The sequence below is a fragment of the Emys orbicularis genome, chromosome 3 (assembly GCF_028017835.1).
Source record: "Emys orbicularis isolate rEmyOrb1 chromosome 3, rEmyOrb1.hap1, whole genome shotgun sequence".
Classification (NCBI taxonomy): Eukaryota; Metazoa; Chordata; order Testudines; family Emydidae; genus Emys; species Emys orbicularis.
Genome location: NC_088685.1, coordinates 64,013,053 through 64,035,247, shown reverse-complemented (window position 1 = coordinate 64,035,247; position 22,195 = coordinate 64,013,053). Strand labels below are relative to the sequence as shown.

Below are 22,195 nucleotides of genomic sequence, written 5' to 3'. Positions count from 1 at the left end.
ATTTAAACATCTAATGTTCTGCTTTTAAGCCATATGAAAAAAGCTCATTCAAATGGTAGTTTACTTTGTTAGTCTGTGGATAATTTTCCTGAATTAACGTGACTTGCCTTTGACCCATTTTGTTTAAATTCTCCTCCAGAAAAAAGGCTATTACAAGCTGAATAGCACTCCTAATCTGCTCTCTGTAATGCTTTCTGAGATCTCTCCTCTCTGTGTTCAGACTGGTCAATCAGATATTATGAATGGTAATATACAAAAACCTGTAGGAGAACACTTCAACCTCCCTGGACACACAATAGCAGATTTAAAGGTAGACATCATGCAGCAAAAAAACTTCAAGACCAGACTTCAAAGAGAAACTGCTGAGCTTCAGTTCATCTGCAAATTTGACACCATCAGCTCAGGATTAAACAAAGACTGTGAATGGCTAGCCAACTACAAAAGCAGTTTCACCTCCCTTGGTGTTCACACCTCAACTGCTAGAAGAGGGCCTCATCTTCCCTGATTGAACTAACCTCATTATCTCTAGCCTGACTCACTCTTGCTTGCATATTTATACCTGCCTCTGGAAATTTCCACTACATGCATCCGAAGAAGTGGGTATTCACCCACGAAAGCTCATGCTCCTATATGTCTATTACTGTATAAGGTGCCGCAGGACTCTTTGCTGCTTTTACAGATCCAGACTAACACGGCTACCCCTTTGATACTTGCCCCCTCTTTTAGATATTCTCAAAGAATGAAACATATCCAAATGAAAATTTCTAGTCAGCAAAGGTAGAGTATTCCAGGCTCTGAATCCTCTGGCTCTTTTATTTAAACTTGAATTGACCCTTCAATTTTAGTTTATTCTTTTGGGATTCTTTTTTTAATATTAAAGGTGAGTACAAATTTAGCGGAGTATTTGGGAGTCCTGCTGTCGTAGAGAAACTCACACTTTCTCATTCAAATTCAGATTTCACTCTCTGGTATTTTTTTATTTTTAATTTTTCAGGGGAATTCAGCATCCTAAAACTGATTTGACTTCTTTTGCTGCCTCTCACCCTTGCAGTTTCTTGTGCAATCTACCTTTACCTTACCCAGGGTTGTCAATTTGGAAAAACTGGGAAGCTTCTTTTGTGGGGGGAGGAGGGAGGGGAGGGGAAAGGAGCTTTTTTCATCTTTAGCAGGTTTCATGGTCTAACTTCTTCATACTAAACCTGCTAAAAGAAATCCGGCATGTATACCAATCCTCTGGGTATAGCAAGATCCTCTTGTATAAATACCTGACACAAAAGGATACAGTTACTATGCACCTAGACATTTTGTATAGTGTGTACACTTAACAGGTCTCCACAGTATTCAGTTTTATTTACATTGCTGAATCTGGGTACAAAGAACCTGTCAAGAAATTCTACCAGTCAAAGAATACATTTTCTGTATTTCTAACTGTAAACTGTGGAACAATACAGCAAAACTCTGTTAAATGGATTGCTGTTAGCAGAACAAAACTATGAAAGGAACACTTTTCCAGCAAGCTAAATGATAAAATTCAGTAAGAGTTTCAAGTGTTAAAGGAAGGAAACTTTCTAAAGGACTCAGTTCAGTGCATCAGATAGAATATTGAATAATGCAGTGAAACTCTGAAATGAATAACTGAAGAAAGATTGAAACTATTAGCATAATACATTTTCCACATTCAGAGATGGTATGTATTCAATGGGGTTTCATTGATTAGAAAAACCAGTGCAATCTGTGGTGCTCCTCAGTTACTTGTTTATGCAGGTGACAGACACACTCATCACTAAGTCCTCTGCTCCATCTTTATCTCCCCTGGCATAAAAATAGATTGCTCATATCTGGTGAAGCATAAATTATTATGCTTTTGGGGACTGATTTGCCAATATTCAGAAGATGGTCATGAATCTGTTGTGTCAGGAGATGAGGAAATACTGAATGTAGCAAAAGTCTCGAATGAAAAGACAAAAAGCTTTTCTGCCACAGCTACATTAGTTTATATGAGCTGGATTCCCAGACTGCAAGTATACTTTGTTTTTCTATTTGAATTATAAAGGTCTTTGGGAAAGTTTCCAGAAAGGGGAATATGTTGCTCTTAGCAATTCTTTTAATGCGGGATTTTGAAAGATTTCAAACCTATTACAATTTTTAGTTCTTAATAAGCTTAGTTTAAAACACTGAAGCTTATTAAATCTTCTCAGACTCTGTGTTGAATAATGTAGGAATGAAAGTCATACCCCACAAATGGGGCCTATCATTTCCCCTAAGAATTGAACCTCATGTACCTGTATTCCAAATCAAGAACAAAATTTCCTTTTTATGGGAGCTTTTCCTTGAAAATAAACAAGTAAACTATAGTTAAGCAAAGGAAAAGGTAAAGCTATATACATACCGGTAATTATTAATACTTACTCTAATTGTTGGATATGCATAAACATTTACACAAAACTTGCTATGAACAATTTGTTTACTATTTTCCTTATAATTTGCCACATATTCACTGAGAGTTCTGCTTATCAGCAAATTGCATGTGGCAGACATGTCCCCAAGTGATGCCACTGTGGGATGCACAGATTTAAGAACTCTTGGGTAAACTTAGCTAACAGTAGAAGTTAGTCTTTAGATCTGTGCATTTTATGGTAATTAATCATATTTCAGCTCTCTGGGTATTTCATGGTGATTAATCATGGTGAGATAAGAAACTCACTGACAGCAACCAGCCCCACAGCTTCTGAGAAGCCACTAATAAACGGTCAGTTAACAATCTGTCTTCTGCATAGATAGTATAAAATTGATCTATTGATCTGAAACAGACCTGGGCAGCAGAGAGGTGTTGTATGACTTACAGCACAAGGCATTGTACCACAGAATTCAGAGATTAAAAAAAAAAAAAAAAGATGATGACCTTTCAAAGAATTAGAGTATTTGATGCTAGAGTGTATGTGAAGTGAGACAAGTTGGAGTGCTAGTTCCTCAGATAGCTCTAAAAAAGTCTGCTGAAGCTGAATTTCAGAAGTACTGTAGCTCAGTTTTCTTCCTTTCCTACCTTATAACTCTTCCAATAAGAAAAAAAAAAAAAGATTAAAGGAGAGAAGAAAAATGCGTTAATTCATTTACGTTACCCAACAAAGTGGCAAGTACATCCTGACACTCATTATTAAGCCTTGGAAGCCATGTGTATGCCATCTTGAGACTTTCATACATTGAAACTCTTAAACTTGTAAGGAATTTATTCATATCCACTTGACATCCCAGGAAAGATCCAAGTAGATTCATGCTGATGCTTAATTGGTAAATAGTGCAATTCTTAAAATATGATTTAATATTTGGATGCAGCTTCAAAGTGGCAATACACGTGGGAGCTCCATATCCACGCCACATGATTATTTCTGTTACAAAAAGAAGGAAAAAAGCTTGTGCCTGAGGAAACCCTGGCTGCATGAAGAACCACTGAATCCCATCTGCAGGAAGATACCAATATTTTTAAAAAAATGGTTGGGTGTTATATCTGGGGATAATGACAAAAGGACAGGGTCCTTACCACACTGAGGGCTGACAAAACTCCCACTGATTTCAAGAGGAGCAGTACTGGGCAAAGAAAGTGATGGCAGTTTGTTATTCTGAGCATAAACATTTGATGAGGCTTTTGCTCAGAATAACATATGAACATATGGCTGTGTAGTAGGTATTTCCAGAAGGGCTTTAGCTTCATTGACCATGGGATGCTGTTCCAAGAAAAACGGCTGCTCAGCAGAGATGGGGTCCACCTATCAAGGAAGGGGAAGAGTATCTTCATATAAAGACTAGCCAACCTAATGAGACAGGCTTTCAACTAAATTCCATGAGAGCAGGAGACAAAAGCCCACAAGTAAGTCCAAAACATGGAAACTTGGGTGAAGGGTTGGACTCTGGTGGGGAACATGGGCAATCATACTAGGAATAAAGGAGAGAGAAGAGGGAATATAGAGGGGAAATCTAATCAATATCGTAGATGTCTGTATACTAATACAAGAATAAATAGGATGGGGAATAAATACTAGTGAATATGACAAAATGACAAAATTGGCATCATGGAGACTTGGGGCGGGGGGGATAATTCACAGGACTGGAATATTGGTATAGAGGAGTACACCTTGTTCAGGAAAGACAGCCAAGGAAAAACAGGGAGGAGGTGTCTTGTATATCAAAGAAGTATACATATACACTGGCACTGAAGTTGAGATAGAAGTGGGAGGCAGACCTGTTGAAAGTCTCTGGGTAAGGATAAAAGGGGCAAAAAAACCCATGGGTGATGGCATGGTAGGAGTCTACTATAGACCACCTAATGAGGAAGAAGAGGAGGATGAGGCTTTTTTTTAAAACAACTAACAAAATCATCCAAATCTCAGGACTTGGTGGTGATGGGGGATTTCTGTTGGGAAAATAATACAGTGGAGCACAGATTATCCAACAAGTTCTTTGAATGCATTGGAGAATTTTTTATTGCAGAAGATGTAGAAAGCAACTAGGGGACAGGCTGTTCTAGACTTGATTCTGACAAACAGGGAGGAACTGGCTGAGAATCTGAAGGTGGAAGGCAGCTTTGGTGAAAGTGATCATGAAATGATGAGTTCATGATTCTGAACAATGGTAGGAGAGAAGACAGCAGAATAAAGACAATGGATTTCAAGAAGGCAGATTTTAGCTGGTAGATATGTTCCCATGGGAAGTAAATCAAAGGGAAAAAAAGAGTTCTGGAGAGTTGGCAGTTTTTCAAAGAGACATTATTAAGAGCACAAGAGTAAACTATCCCAATGCATAGGAAAGATAGGAAGTATGGTAAGTGACCACCCTGCCTTAATCAGAAGATCTTCAACTACCTGACACTCAAAAAAGAGTGACGAAGGATGAATATTAGAAAACAACAAGATAAGCATATAGGGACCAAATTAGGAAGGCCAAATTAGAAAGGCCAAGACACAAAACAAGATTAAACTAGTTAGGGACATGAAGGGTAACAGGAAAATATTTTACAAATACATTGGAAGCTTGATAAAGATCAAGGAGACAGGGTAGGTCTTGTCTCTCACCAACAGAATTTGATCCAATAAAATATATTACCTTATCCACATTGTCTCTATGATTACCATACACATCTCTAAGGCACCTAGCACATATTTGTATGTCATTACATGGAATTAGAACTGGATGAGATGATTTCCAAAAAATGGCAATACTCAGGCTCCACCCTATTTCCAGTGGTACTGAATAACATAGCTGAGGACTCTCAGTGGGAAAACTTTGCTCTTTGTTGTCACAGCCCTTGAACTTGGACTCCATCAACCAGTATCCTTGTTGAACGTAGCTGTTGTGGTGGGATGCAGAGCAAGAGGTGGTCATGGAGATAGCTAGCCTCTAGCCCATTTGGTGCTTTACAGATGATGACCAGAATCTTAAAACAGACCTGGTATCTAATTAACAGCTAGTGTAGAGTGCGGAGCTGTTGTGTAATATGTACTTGTGAGCTCTCTGGCAACCAGGCTACTGCATGTTGAATCCTCTTTAGTTTCCAGGTGGCCTTCTAGGTCAGAGCAAGGTAAAGGGTTCGGTAATATTCCAGTCTTGAGGGTACAATTTCATACTTGATATGATAAATGCATGGCTGTATTTGAAAGGTAAGAGTATCTAGTAGCTAGTACTATAGTATTAATGATCTCTAGCAGTATTAACTACCGGTCTCTTCAAGTGTTGGCATTGGTTTATCAACTAAAGTTTTTTTTGCCTGGACACACTGTTAAATCATATTTTCTAATTTAATAGAAATGAGCCCCTTCCAGTCACGTTGTACCAGCTTAACATCTTTATATTGTGGTATTTTAAATATTGCAACTCCATACAAAAAGTTTTCCCATGAACTGAACAAATTTCCCTGATGTAAAGTCATTTGTATAGTGGCAAAGGTAGTGTTGACTTTAAGGCTAGTCAGAAAATGGGAACATTTTTCATGAAAAAAATTCTCTTTTTTCACATTAAAAATCTGTAATTTGAATTTTTCATCTTGCTCTAGTTATTTTCCCATTATAAACAAAGATATTTGATTGTATGAAGGAAACAGATTTTGGGGAGAATTCAGTGCTGGAGAATGATATTTCTTCTTTTTCTTCCTTAGAGGATCCCATGACTGACATTGGCTTGGGTCATCAGCAGCAGGTTGTTTAAAGGAGATGAGAGTTGAAGATGGTATTGATCACTGCTGAATTGAAGCTGCCCCTACAATATAGCCAGTTGTTAGAGCATAAGACTAGAAGGACTCAGGAGACCTGAATTCTAGGCCTGGCTTGGCCACTGTCTTGCTGGATGACCTTGGGCAAGTCAATTTGCAATTCATTTTCCTCATCTGTAAAACAGGGATAATGGTGGATATCTACTTTGAGATCTACTAATGAAAAGGATTAGGTATTGTTACTACTCAGCCTGGAGAACCACCTTACTCTGCCCTTGCCATCAATGGGACTCTTAAGGAGTAGGAATTAGCCTGAACAAAGGTGGCAGAATCTGTCACACAGTGATTAACATGCCATGTTTCATTGGCTGTGTCCTGCCAATGATTATGTTAGAAGCCTGAGCTTTTCTCCTAGTATTTATCTTGCCCAGTACAATTTTTTTCCTATATTTTATATCAGGTTTTGGCACATTTAAGAACCGTTTTTAAAATTTTAATTTCCACAGCAATTTAAAGAAAATATGGATGGAATAAATTAGCAATTTTTCCTGGCACTATTTAGAAGGAGGTGTCAACTGCCTCCTTTCCCAGATCAATAGCTCTCCTGTCAGAAGATAAAATTTCATCTCTCTATGCTTTATCTGCTTCAAATTTCCTAATAGGACATTAGGAATTAGGATGTTCATAAACATCACAGTACCTACGTTAATTATTACAAGGTTATCATACTTAATTAGAGATTCTTAAAACTCTATAGCACACCACAATCAGGGAACATTGTTACAAGCGTAGCTTTAACAGACATTTTTGTATCTTTATTCAGGCTAAATCCTTCAGTACTGGAGATGAGTTTAACCTAACCCCTTATTTAACAAGTGGATTGAAATACTCAAAAAACGGAACCAAAAACCCCTGCAGATAGTTAATTTGACAACTGAGGTGAGAAACTTTTTAAGTACAAATTTTAGGGATCAGTTTAAGGACCAAGTGGAAAAGTGGAATTTCATCAGGTATCATTCAAGATATTGAAGACTGGATCTCAGTAGCTGGTGATTTGTATTACATTTTTTTAACATGATCAAATTGTATTGTTTATCACAGTAGATAAGGGGGGGATGCAAATTACTGCATATTCTTGGCTCTTCAGAAGGTGTAACAAGCATACTCCAATATAGTGATTAATGTAAACATCAACTTGCATGGAGGTTGAGTAGAATTCCATGTGAATTTCCCAGATGAAGTGGGTTGCCTTATGATTCTATCTACCCTTATGGTCAGAGTCTACCTCTCTAAATCATGTTGAACAACATCTTATTCTTCAAATACTCCCATTCATTTAATAGGACTATTTCTGGAGTAAGGCACTACTTGGTATAGGTAAGGGTTGACAGGACTGGGCCCCCTAGGAATGTGTGTGAAAATTCCCAATGAAGTCAATGATTTGTGTAATCTAGAAAATATTCATGGGTAGAATTTGTTCCTTACAGTTTGTGATGTTGTGACAAGTGGGTCTACAAATGTGTCCAAATTGTGAGCTCAACTGTAAAAAGTATTTAAAAGTTCAAAAAACATTACAGTAATCTATAACAATACACGTTAATGGAAAAGGGTATGAAATGGAGACAGAATAACTAAGTTAGTCTAAACAAAAAGGCCAACTAAATATGATTCAAGGACTGTGTTAAAATTATGTTTATTAAAAACAGAAGACTATATTAAGCTGAAAGTTAATAAGCCAAAATTAGCATGTCAAATATTAGGCCTAATTTGGAGACAAAATAAAGAGGGGATTGGCTATTCCACCCATCACTCCATTTTAAAGTTCTTGGAAGAAAAAGATTTTGTAGGGAAAGTACAAAAAACAAAAAGAAAGAAAGAAAATAAAGAACAGTCAGAAGCTACTTGAGCAAGCGTTGTCACAGTAGCCACTCCTTCTGTTCCCTGGAACTCAAGGCCTCCATCATCCTGATTCCGAAAGGTGTCCTGACCAGAACGGGCCAGAGAGAAAGAGACCAAGATAACGTCACCACTCCTACCAGCACCAGCTGAATCCCAAACACCACCTGGGATAACAGTTATTACCATATTTAATACCATCTAAAAGTCTATTAAATAAGGGGTCTTTTCCTTCTAAAATTGGACTTTAGCAACAGCAGCAGCAAGAACATCTCCAGCCCATCTCAACTAATTTTTCCCCAAATAGGCCATTGTTACCATAGTTAATAACATCTACAAGACTTTCAAACAACAGGGGTTATTCCTGTCTAAAAACTGTCTCCAGCTAAAGGGAAAAGGAACAAGGAATGTTACTGAAATTAAAGCCCTATTTAATATGTTACATTTCAAATGCTTTACCTGTTTCTCCCCTTTCCCCTGTATCTTTAATAAAATGTTAAAAGGATGTTTAATGGGGTGTTTTGCCATAGTGCTAAGCAGGCAAATGTCTCTGTATACCAAGCCCTGGACCTTGTTTCACGCTGTTTAATATTAAACAGTGACTGGGTTATATTAACATCTTTAGCCCACATATTCTATCTAAATTAATACAACAGTGACTAACTCCCTATTCTCTGCAGAGAAATTTTACATTGTGTTCACACCAGTGTCTCACAGGAGGTAGAGTATTTATTTGTGTCTTGTACTGGTACAAGTTCAAGCATATTGTCAGCACTTAAACAATAAACAATTATAATGCACTGCAACACTTTTGTTGGGACCGTAATACTGGTGATACCAGTGTCTGCCATACCTAGAAGAGTTGGGTGCATGGATCAAAAGCCTTACAGAGAGATTAATTTTAATTCAGACATGTCTTTTATGGCTTTGAGTTGACCTCGTTCAAAAACGTTCTACTTTATAGTTAAGATAAAGATTTTTTAACCACCTAAGGATGGATGGTCATGTTGACTGAATAGTTCAGATTACCTATCCTAGCTAGTCCTTTACAAGCTTCTTTTAGACTTGTGTGAATAACTGATTTTTTTTTCATTTGCTGACAGTACCAAAAAATTGAAGAAATTTGTTTTGGGTCAACCCCAAATTAATTTAATTTTTTTGGCACACTATAAAGTTAAAAAAATATCATTTTGGGTTGAATGAAATGTTTTGTTTGACCCAAAATGTGAGTATCCATGGTGAGGTGGACCTCATGTTGGCCCTGTGTACAACGGTGAATTTAATTCTTAGTGCCCTCCTGGCAGCTATATCAGTTTATCTTCTGCTTTTGTACTAGCAAAATCATGCCCATGTGGTTGGATAGAACAGAATCTGTTGAAGAATGTTAAAACTTGGTATGTCTGGATGGTTACTGGATCTGTGAAGAAAAGTGTGGTGATCCATGGGTTACTTGCATACACTAGTCTGTAGGGCTCCATTGTTGAAGCTGACCGTAGTGCCCAGGAAGCTGATGTTGTTGTGGGAGTGTTCTAGAATGAGATTGGTATGATGTGATGGGCCACCCTAAGGAAGATTTTCTGGAAAAATGCACCAAGAAACCAGTGATATACATCAATGATATTTTCATACTCTGCACAGCTGACCGAAACTCCCTCATAGATTTCCATCACAACTTCAGCAACCAGCACCTATCCATTAAACTTTCTCTAACATTCCCCTGCCTGCATCATCTTCCTTGACAGCACAATCAGTTTCAACAATGGAACCCTGCAGCAACTATATACAAAGAAATCCACAGATCACCACCCTTACCTTCACAGATCCAGTAACTATCCCAGATGTACCAAGAAATCTTTTATTCACAGCCAGGCACTCAGATACCATAGAATATGCTCTGAGGAGAAAGTCCAAGATATACACCTTAACACACTTAAAACTACTTTCCAAACAGGGACACTCCATCAGAGAAGTAGGTTGCATCATGGAGCTGGCCACTTAAATATCCTGAGAGAACCTGCTTCAATGTTCCCCACCACACACCTTTCAAGATCCATGGGCCCCACACATGCCTGTCACAACATGTGTTGTACCTCATCCACTGCATCAAATGCCCTCAAAACAACTGTGTGGGTGATACCAGACAATCATTACACTCTTGAATGAACTCACACAGAAAAATGATAAAAGTCAAAAACACCTCATCAACCATGGGCAAACACTTTTCACAGAACAATCACTTCATATCTGACCTCTCAGTCCTTGTCCCTAAAGGAAAGCTGCACAACACCTTCAAAACATGAGCCTGGGAACTTAAATTAATAACTTTACTAAATACTAAAATTCATGGACTCAGTGGAGACACTGGTTTTATGTCTCATTACAATGACTCCTTTGCTCTGTGACTGAAGATGTGTTAATTGTCCACTTCATCTTGAATGGTCTCTTGCAACATTTCTTAATTTCTTATGCTTAACTATCAATTTCACCTTGTATTTAGCTGTGACACTCTGATTACCTTTCCCAGATCAGAAGAGCTTTGTATTGCTGGAAAGCTTGTCTCTTTCACCAACAGAAGCCAGTCCATTAAAAGATAGTACCTCACCCTCCTTGTCTCTCTCATATACTGGGACCAACATGGCTACAACACCACTGCAAAAAACTTCAAAGAGAAAATTTTCAGTGCATTATGTTCAGACTTTGGTGTGTGTCTTCCATAAATAATAAGAGCTATGACTGATACCAATTCACCTAATTGCCCCAGGCAAAAAATTCACCCTTTAGTCAAATGAAATGTACAGCAATCCGGTTCAAATGAGAAATTCAAATAGAATGCTAAATGACTCCTTGCAAGTTGATACGTAAATTACCCACTATGCTGAAAGGCACATAAATGATGGAGTCTAGGAGACTATTCTGACTTTCAGGTAATAACCTTTTGCTAGTGAAATTGCTCAATTTTTCCATACATATCTTAAAGAGCCCCTTTATTTTGTTTTAGTATAAATGTAAGTATGATCCTATGACACTGGAAAAAGAAGTCTCCTAAAAAATTTAATGACAAAAATGAATCTCTATAACAAACAGATCATAATAAAAGATGAGTCTCAGCTACGAAGTTTGGGTCTGGATTTTGACCCTTTCCCCAGGGTTTACATGCATAATTTTATTTCCAGATCATCTCTAATATTCAAAAAATAACTACTTATTGAATTGCCTATGGTTTGAAACATGATTTGGTTTGCTTGGGGCACAGACCTCTGTCTTCCCCTTTTGATTTTGCTAAGGGATCAGCTATATTGTTAAACATTGGTTTATATGATTTCAGGCATGTTTTTTTCTCTGCAGTGGAACAGCCACAAAATAATAAAATATTTTTAATTGTTGGGTAATTGAACCTCTGTTGTTAAAATGCAATCCAAATGCAAGGGATTGTAGAGTCTATCCTTTGCTTGGTTCCCAGTAAACATTATGCAAATGTCTAATAATAAAATATTATTTATGAGGGATGGCAGAAGAGAAAAATATACAAATACTCTAGCTACAAAAACAAAGTAGACTAATTCCTAACTAGGCTTCTAGGGACAGTCCAATAGGAGGGTAAAAGACTATTTTAGTACCTCTCTGTTCCTGAAAGTCCAGTTGGAAAAAGATAAAACATTAAGCCTTTAGTCTCACAGATTTGGCTTTGGCTCCCCATTCAGTCTCCTGGTTGTCCTCTGGCGGTCATGTTTTTGGCCTCTTTGCACCATCTCCCTGATGGTTAGTTGGATTAGGGAGCACTGTCTTCTCTTTGATGGTCTCATCTACTATGGAAGACTTACAAAATCTCCCCAGTTACTAGTTTGAGTATTTTTCCCCCTGACATCGCTATGAAAATCTCCTTCAACAGCCTTCTGGTCCTCATCCTGTGTTTATAGTTCAGTCCTGTACTGAGGACCTGTTCCTCAGCTAAGGTATTCCCTAAACCAGAGGACCTTTCTCTTTGAAGGCCACTGAATGCTCAGCACCTAGTGACTATAGTCTAAAAGGAGTGACTCTAGTGCAGGGGTAGGCAACGTATGGCATGCGTGCCAAAGGAGGCATGTGAGCTGATTTTCAGTGGCACTCACACTGGAGGGAAGTTTTTATATCATACGTGCTTTCATGTGTAGCTTGGTAGTGAGTTGCTTCACCCTATAGCATGTAGTTTTAAGAGGTTGATGCTGGTCCTGCCTGTTTGGTTTTTTAAATTGTTCTTGTATAACTTGAGGCAGGTCAATAATAATTTAAAGGGAAAGTAGTGTTATTTTTGTTTAGGGGTCACCATTTATTAGCTAAACCTTGGAAAGTATAAAACATTCCATATGTTACTCTGAGCCACAGCAGGGGGTTGAGTACAGCTGTTTGTGGTACAGTACTTTTCCAGACTTACCAACTCTATGGGCTTTCCTTGTAGACTACAAATTTTCTGACCCTCTTTCAGGTCTCCAGGGAAATCCCCTCTGTCTTCAGGGAAATTCCCTACTGGTTGACTGTGTTCCCTCACCTGGGAAAGGGCAGAAAATCTCAGCTGCTACATTTGTTGAGGGATAGCTTCCCCACTCTGGGCATGCAGCAAGCTTCTCCTTTCCCACTCCCTTGCACCCATCCACACCCTTGACTCTGTGTGTGTGTGTGTGTGTGTGTGTGTGTGTGTGTGTGTGTGTGTGTGTGTGTGTGTGTGTGTGTAAAAAATAGCAGGCCTGGGAGAGCAAAAAAAGCAACACATTTTAGGATTTTCACTGGGGAAAAAAATGAAAACTTGAAAAAAAAAAAAAAAAACCAAACCCACCATTTTTAAATAACAAATTTTTGGTTGGTGAGGTAATATCTTTTACCTCACCCACCTTGTGCCTCTAATACACTGCATACAAATTTTTGGTTTTCCAGTTGCTCCAAATTTTTCTGTTTTCAGGTTGAGGTTTTGGACAAAAACTTGAACATAAGGACGGCTATACTGTCTCAGACCAATGCTCCATCTAGCCCAATATCCTGTCTCTGACAGTTGCCAGTACCAGAGCAGCTGTACAGAGCAGAGAGGACCAACCACTACCACATCTAAGCTGGACATGCATGAGAGAGATGACAGGAGAGGCTCTGCCCAGCCTGAACACTGACAAACTTTGGACTAGCAGAAGGGGTGAGCTCAGAATCGAGGAGGGTGTGTCTCAGGAATTCTTGCTGTTTTCAAAAATCTGTAACTTTTGAACATTTCAAGAGTTAAGTTTCCGTAGTTAGATTAAGTTCCTTTGCTAAGACAGCTCTCCTTCCTCCCGTATCACACTGTCCCCCAAAGGAACAAGCTAGAAGTCCGCAGCTTAAGTAGAACTCTGGGATACTGTATGCAAGTGACTGCGGGGGAGTGAACAGCTAGGGACGTCTGAGGCACTGGTTTCAGGGATTAGGGCTTTTGGTCTGTGGAAGATGGACTCAGATAAAAAGTTTGAGCCTGGGATTGTGCCTTACAGACCACTCACAGCTCGAAGCAGTGACTATACTCTGCTCAGCCCTAGCAGGCTTGGAAGCACGTGGGACCCAGCAATTGGGTCCACTATGAACTGGACCCATATGAAGTGGTACTGGGCCATGTTGTAACACAAGGCATATAGATCAAACTAGTCCTTTGATCACATATGCTAAACTAATGTTGTTGCATCAAATGAGTGACAATTCCAGCAGTAAGTGTAGATTCCCCCCCTCTCCATTTGTCAGAGCCAATTACAGAGCAGCTTCTAAGATCAGAAATGAACAATAGACTCCTTTTGATGTGTTAATGTTACAACATACTGTACCTTTCAACCTCTTGCTTTGCTAACTCAGAGCACATTTTACTAAGCACTGGAAGCCTTAATTATGATCTTGTGACTGCTATTGTCTGACGCAAATGACTAAGTGGCTTATTAAAACAATTAGATTTGGATCTGCTCTAACTAATCTCTTTCCCAGTACAATATCCTATTAGACATCCCAAATCCTTTGCTGTGGGCGGAGGGGGAAAGCTACCTTTGAAACATTATAATAAGGCTGAAAAGCCAGGTAATTAATTATCACTGATCAGTCCCCTTGAAGAGTCACCTCATATCCTTTTCCACTCCTCCCACACAAGAACATACAGTTAAAGCAAGAGCTACAACGATTGCAGAAAGGTGATGAGAAGAGTAACTCAAAAGCAGTTCATTATGAAAATGTTTCCATTGAGCTGCTTTGTAAGGTCTGGAGAAAATTAACGTATAGTCTCTATGTAGTGACTGTTTTGCGCTGCTCATGAAGCTACAGTAATTGTGAGCATTGAGGCACTTGGTGTCCACTTTATTTTTATAGCTAGACTTCATTGTCTTTAGGATCTCTTTTCCTCTCAATATGATTTATGCAGATGTGTCACTCCACATGCACATTGAAGGGATAATAAATCCATTTGACAAACTAAATAAGATCTAGACAAATTATCAGACTTTTCAAAACCAGCTTTTTATAGTTGATTATAAAAATGTCTGCTGCATATCATTGTTGTCTCATGTCTATGCTGAATTTTTTGACACATCTGAGTTCTGTCAGCACATCTTAGTGCGATAGATCTGAATTGTCTGCTACACAGAATACTGTTTATCGGGTGAACAGGAGCATATTTTGCTCATTATAAGGAACAGAAGTAAAGGTAATCTGATTTCTAGTTAAATCACACTAAAATAAGCCTCTGGCCTTCTCTGCACTAGTATTTACTTTCAAAGTGGTGGTGAAAGCACTGGAAGTGCCACTATGGATGGGATGCTGATGATTTAACCACCATGTTGTCTAGCCCTGTTCTAAGTGGTGATGGGACATAATGGTTAAAATGCTGGTGTCCAGTCTCCACCAGTGCTCCTCCAGTTCTTACCACCCGTTGAGCTGCAGGGACAAGAAATTGGAAGAAAGATGCCAGTACAGACACAGCCTGGGTGAAGACCATTCTAAAGGGCTCCACTATCTGTCAAGAACATGTGCCAAATGCTGTTCATACAGACTTAGAAACCTGGAATAGCTCTCTCCTCTGACACAAATATGTGCTTAAAGAAGTATGAAAAGGAAATAAAAATCAATTTTACTTACAGCCTATTAATAGACTAAGAGATTGCTTTCCTTTTTTAAATTATTTATAATTAGTCTCCCTCATTAATATTATCTGTTTATTAATCTACAGATAGCACCTGGTGATCCTAACGTCATTAAATCTTCGGAATAAAAGATGAAATACTGACAATATATTTAGTATCAGGCACCATCTCCATGACAGTACTATGCTTTCTGCTATAGTTACTTTTTAATCTGACATACGAATGATACTGTATGTTAGCCATACTACTACTAAAACTGTACACCATGACACACAAGACTGAAGCCTGCTTGACCCCACATCTAGAGAGATACATCTTAAAAAATTATCCTATATCTAAGGACTTCAGTGGGAGTTCAGGCTGAATATAGATTAAGGCCCCAATTTAGGAGTCCATCCCTATTCAGCAAAACAAATGTGCTTAGCAGATTTCAGTGGGGCTTGCTTTGCTGAATAGGGATGGACGTAAGCACATGCTTAAATGCTGTGCTCTATTGGAGCCTGAGTAAGGACGGTCTATTAATTCTAGTTTGGATTTAAAAAAAAAAAAGAAAAAAAAGAAAAAAAGAAGACTTTTAGAGAGACAAAGTGGACAAAAGACCCAAAGAAGAGCTCAAAAGGTTGTCTGACCTACAGAATTTGGTCCAAAAAAAAAAAAAAAAAAAAAAAAAGATATTACCTCACCCACTTTGTATCTTATATCCTGGGACCAACATGGCTACAACAATGCAAACAAAAAAATTTTTAAGCAGTGAACTTTAAAATCTTCAATATCAATCAAACTTGAGATTTAGGACCAGATTTTCAAAAATATTTAGTCATCTAAAGATGCAGACAGGTGCGGAGTTGGATTTTCAGAAGTGCATAAGCTATTTAGGCACTTAACTTCTATTGATTTCAATGGGAGTTAGGCACTGAAATATGTTTTGAGGATGTGGGCCTAAACACCTTTGTAATCTGCCCTGTATTCTTTAGGACCTATATCAGCTATTTCTTGTGCTTTCATTAGGGGCCTTATGCAGATTTGAGTAACTTTACTGACATAAGTAGTCTCTTATTTATATGGGACTCCTCACATCAGTCAAGCTATTTACATGCCTAAGTGTTTTTAGTGTAAATTAAAGTTAAAATAAAAAGATAAATTTTAAGATACTGCCTTCTATAAGAAAGTAAAATAAGTTATGATGACCTACATAAACTTACTTTTTGAAGCTTAACATATCTAATGAATGAGAAAAGGAAAAAATGTTTAATAGTCTATTTTATTTTTAGTTGGGTAACCAAAAATGCACTTTAATCTCAGGAAAATGGCCAGTCATTTTATACTATATTGATCACATATGAATATAAATATATCTTATAAATCAAGGTGAACAAAACTAAAATTCTGAATGACGAACTTCAGACATTTTAAAATAACCTCCGGAAAGGTCTTTCCATAGAACAGAAAGAGTTTAAGAGCCTGATAGGAATTCTTTCTTAACCTCTCAAAAGTTGCAAAAATTGACAACTTTTCTCAAGCAAAAACTTAATACCCCTTTAATTTATTATAAACCATTTAATAATTCACTCTTTGCTCAAATGCATTAATATCATTTCATGCCTCCACCTCAACTGAAAGTCCATGCTTCTTTCCATCACTACCCCTGTAAAATGCCTTATGTGTTCACTTTAACTTACTTTTCCTAGTTGTAGCCCAACAGGTGAGCAATCACAAAAAGAATAAGTATTGTATATACAATAATTGTATTATTCTTTTGTCCACCCTCTATCCTCCCAACAGAAGAAAAATGTCAAACTTGGCTACTCTCCCACTTCGTACGTCATCGTCATAAAATATCTCACAAAACTAGGTGTGAGTATTGCGCAGAGGAAGATCCAAGAGGCGAGAGTGAGGGAGGGGCCATAAAGGGGAAGGGCAGAGAAAGTGAAGAAAAGCTTGTATCTTGTAGAAGTAGAATAAGGAGAAGAGAATTTCCAGGATTTTGAAATTTTTGCTTTATGGCTATAAATGTTTTGTTATAGCACTAGAGCTTGTTTGGAAATATTATATTTTCCATGGAAATTTTAAACAAGAAGTGTTGCATTTTTGTCTATTTTTTTTCTTCAAAATTGTTAAAAGTAATGCACACTGGAAAAAAATAATCCCAACTACACATATATAACGACAGCTTTAAATTAGTTATTATCACTCAAGAAAGATCTTGGAGTTATCATAGCTAGTTCTCTGAAAATTTCAGCTCAATGCATAGCAGCGGTCAAAAAGGATAACAAAATTTAGGCACTATTAGGAAAGGAATAGAAAATATCATATCACCACTATATAAATCCATGGCGCAGCTACATGTTGAATACTGTATCCAGCTCTCGGTGCCCCATCTCAAACAGGAAATAGTGCAACTGGAAAGATTGCAGAGAAAGGGAACAAAGATGATCAGTGGTATAGAACAGCTTCCATATGAGGAGAGACTATAAAGATTAGGGCAAAAGCCCTAAGGTAGAAATGGTCACAGACTCATATCCTTTGTGGGTCATGTACAGAGGGGGATACCTTGCACACACTGAATAGAGACTAGCTTCTCAGAGGCAGAGAATACAAAGTGGCATCTACGCTATGGCATGAATGTGGCCTTTGGAAGCTTACAAACTCTGTTAGGTGATTCCATAATCCTGACACATTTTTCAAGTTACAGTAATGTAATATGGAGGTTGGTGGAAGGCTGAAGAAAAAACAAGAGACAGACAATCTGGGGAAAGAAGATGACAGGCCAGTTAAGTAGAGACTGAGCAAGGGAAAGGAATTTGATAGACGTCAGATAAAACTAAATTAAAAAAAGAAATTAACAAGACAGATGTATTTTCGTCATAGATAGTTAGTCCTCAATTGGCAAGGATTTTGTTTATTCCTGAACCAATTAGTACTAACAAGGAGGATCAAAATAGCACTGACCTAGCACATATATTTATGTAAACCACTATGTTAAAGAAACTGTTTTTACTACAGTTCTCAAATACTGTGGAGGTAGCACCCCACTGATCATGACAAGGGAACACAGAAATTAGATGAGTGTGGTTAAAAGCAATCCCAGTCTTGTTGAATACTAAAGACTATGGGCCACATTTTTAAAACCGGCTTTCACTTTTATACCCACAATTAGGTACAGGTGAATCGCATCGTACGCGCATTTAACTTATGCAAATTCAACTATACGCACTCGGCAAAAAAAGGAACAACAACAAGATACCTGTAAATAGTTCAGGCGATTCCACCCAATGAGCACATGCCCCGGAGTGAGCGTGAGATGGGAGACGTGAATCTGCTGTTCCCTCAGTTGGTCTCAGTTCCCGCGTGCCTCTCATAGTGTGAGCATCTCGCCGTGCTGAGTGTGATTCTAGTGTTTAAAGATACATATTTTTCATACAACATGGCCCGTAAATGCAAGCCAACTACTTCGCTGTTTCTTCGGTTGAGCACCAGATGATCTGTTCCAACGCTGGAGGAAAATCTGGCTGTGTTGGACTTGTTGAGAGACAGTATGTCGGTCTCCAACGTGGCGCGTAAATATGGCCGCAACGAATCTAGCATCCGTGCCATAAAGATTCGAGACAGAGACATTTGTCAAGCCGTGGCATCAAGTGCTCCAATAACTGCTAAGGTGACGAGCCAGGTGTGTGATAAGACTTTAGTGAAGACTGAAAAGGCATTAAACTTATGGCTGGAAGACATGAACCGTAAACGTGTGCCTATTGATGGAAACACGTTGCGAGAAAAGGCTCTTAGCCTCTACGGGCTGTTCAAACCTCCTGCCGAAGAGGGACAGCCTTCTGATGAGAAGGAATTCAAAGCCAGACAAGGTTGGCTTAACAGTTTTAGGAACTGCTTCAACCTGGAAAATGTGCAGACTACTGGTGAAGCTGCATCTGGCAATGAAGAGGCAGCAAAAGCCTACCACGAACAATTAAAGAAAATCATTGAAGAAAAGAGCTATTTCTGGAACAAGTTTTTAATGCTGACGAGACTGGGTTCTTCTGAAAAAAATGCCCAACCGCACTTACATTTCAAAATCAGAAAGCAGCTAAAGACCGCGTTGTTTTGTGGCAATGCGGCTGGGCATTTAATAAAGCCAGGCTTGCACTACAGGGCTGCAAATCCCCGTGCCCTAAAAGGCAAGAACAAAAAATCTCCTTCCTGTGTTCTGGCAATCAAATAAAAAGGCTTGGGTCACAGCAGCATTATTTCTGGATTGGTTCCACAAGTGTTTCATTCCGGAGGTCAAGCGGTACCTTGAAGAGAAAGGACTTGACTTTAAAGTGTTGCTGATCATAGACAATGCTCCTGGCCACCCTGCAGCACTCCGGTTTGCACATAATGACGTTGAAGTTGTCTTTCTCCTCCCCCCCACATACCACCTCCATCCTCCAACCTCTCGACCAAGGCGTGATTCGCTGTTTCAAGGCCACGTACACAAGGCTTACGTTCTCACGGATATGTAGTGCTATGGATGCTGATCCCAATCTTAATGTGATGGAGTGTCGGAAGTCCTTCAACATTGCCAATTGCATCACTTATATTAAACAGGCAATGGATGCAATCAAGCCTGAAACAGTCAATGCATGTTGGCGAAACCTATGGAAAGAATGTGTGAATGATTTTAAGGGTTTCCCGACCATTGACAAAGAAGTGAAACGCATTGTTCAGGTGGCTAGGCAAGTGGGTGGTGATGGCTTCGTTGACATCCTTGAGGAAGAAATTGAAGAATTAATTGAGAGCCATAGAGAAACATTGACTAACGAAGAGTTAGAGGAACTGATAAAATCGTCTACAGAAGATGAAGATGATGATGACGAACAGGAAGAGCCAGCAAGTTGGAATCTTCATAAATTTGCTGAAGTATTCCAAGCAGCGAAACACTTGAATGATTTAATTTCTGAATACGATCCCTCTGTGGAACGAAGCCTCAAAATCACACGTAGTATTATGGACTATTTGAGACCGTATCAAGAAATGTTTGAGCAGCTCAAGAGACAACAGCGACAGTTGCCGATCACCATGTTTTTCAAGGAAAAACAACCAGCAGCAGATGAGCCTACGCAATCAACTTCGAGCTGAACCAGAGCCAATCACTTTGTCCACGACTCGCTCTCCGTCACCCAAGCTCTCCGTCAACCTCCGTCTCCTGAATCGACATTAAGCCCCAACGACCCCCTGTAATTACCCCGTAATTAAAAATACAGTACTCTAAAATTATATTTTACATATGTACTCTTTATGGGCGATTTAAGGCATTTTCAAGGGTAATTTTGACTATACGTGATTCTCGCCTTACGTGCTGACTTTAGAACCTAACCCCTGCATAAAATGCGACTCCACTGTACTTACATGTCTAAATGCTATGATTGCAAATAACTGCAGGTGCAATCTCATCTAATCATAGGCACAAAATGCAAGGTTTGGCCCATTAATTTTAGATGTATCTTATATCCACAGTCTCTATTCTGGACAAGAAGAGAAACATATTTTAAAAAATTCAGATTAAAAAAAACCTGCTTTATTTAGCAAAGAGCTCAGAGAGAAAAGGGGAGTCATGACAGTATGTTGGCCTAAGTCACCAGTATGGATTGCACAAATGACAGGCGTGGAGATTAGAAGCAGGAACATAATAGCTTTCTATTTGGAGGCCCTTACAAAATGGTTTGTTTTGTGGACCAGCCTCTTCTCCTGCCTGTTCTGCTGCTAGTTTGTAATCATTGCCCTTCTGAGCAATTCATTAGATTTAGGAAGTGGTGTTCTAGACTGAGGCAGGTGTGAAGGAACTTTATCCTCTTAGTGGCAGTGCAGGTTAACATTCCTTTATAGCAAATGTCACAGTTTTGAGTAGACATGTTATTGCATGTGACATGTTATTGCAAATAATATTGTCAAGTTTAGCCTTTTTGCCTCTTTGCAAATTATGCATGAGCCCATCTTGATTTCTGTAAATGTATTTCCTTATCCTTACGTAGTCACTGGATAGTTTAAATGAACGGTTATAAACATGAAAGAGGGTCAATTTTTATCAATTTGCCAAGGTACCAGTTAGATTTTAAAGCTGAAATCTAACAAACTAGATTTGCCAATTGGATAAGTGGTATAGCCAATATAGAATGGAATCTAAATAGAATAACCCCTTTTTACTGAGTGCAGAAAGTTTTAGCATATTAATTTTAATGCTGGCTTCTTCTAAGGTAAATTGAACTTAAACAATATTTCTCAAGTAAGGATACTTGGTAATTCTTAACCAACCAACCATTTATTAATTTACACAGAACCACATTAATATACAATCACCAATTCACCACTCAAGTGTAGACAAAGCCATTGTTCTAGGTGTGTACTATACATAGAATACAATCTTGAAAGCAATTATCACAGACCAGAGTTGAGACTCAGCAGTTACATCAAGGAACAATGCAAATTACCAAGATTTCTTATTACATTTACTTATGATCACCAATTTTTTATTATTTAAACACATTTATCACACTTACAAGGATGCACTGAACTGTAAGGCATTTTTTAAGAGCTGTTTGACTGGATTGGTCCAAAAGGGACAAGTTTAGAATATCAAAAGCAGTTTGCTTGGATTTACAAAAGGAATTAAAATCTAAAATATGGTTACTTGAGGTCTCAGTAGAGAGTGCAGTCTTAGGCCTTGTCTACACTATGGGGGGAGATTGATCTAACTTCAGCTATGTGAATAACAAAGCTGAAGTTGACATACTTAGATCTACTTACAGCGGGGTCCACACTATGCTATGTTGATGGGAGACACTCTCCTGTCGACTCCCCTTGCACTTTTCATTCAGGTGGCGTACAGGAGTCGATGGGAGAGAGATCTGTGGTTGATTTAGCGGGTTTTCACTAGACTCGCTAAATCGACTGCTGATGCATTGATAGCCACGCGTCGATCCCCCGGTAAGTGTAGACAAGCTCTTAGCAAGATAGTCTGAAA

At 38.6% G+C, this 22,195-nt stretch overlaps 1 long non-coding RNA gene across 3 annotated transcripts in view; it reads right to left on the bottom strand.

Annotated features, from left to right (window-relative positions):
- Positions 1-22,195, bottom strand: part of LOC135876850 (uncharacterized) — a 1,011,314-nt gene that overhangs the window by 952,601 nt on the left and 36,518 nt on the right. For 2 of the 3 annotated variants that reach the window (XR_010561317.1, XR_010561319.1), the window contains exon 2: positions 21,979-22,189. The exons of the other annotated variant lie outside the window; for it this stretch is intronic. This is a non-coding gene — a long non-coding RNA (uncharacterized LOC135876850). The remainder of the gene's footprint in view (positions 1-21,978; positions 22,190-22,195) is intronic. 3 annotated transcript variants of the gene reach the window in all.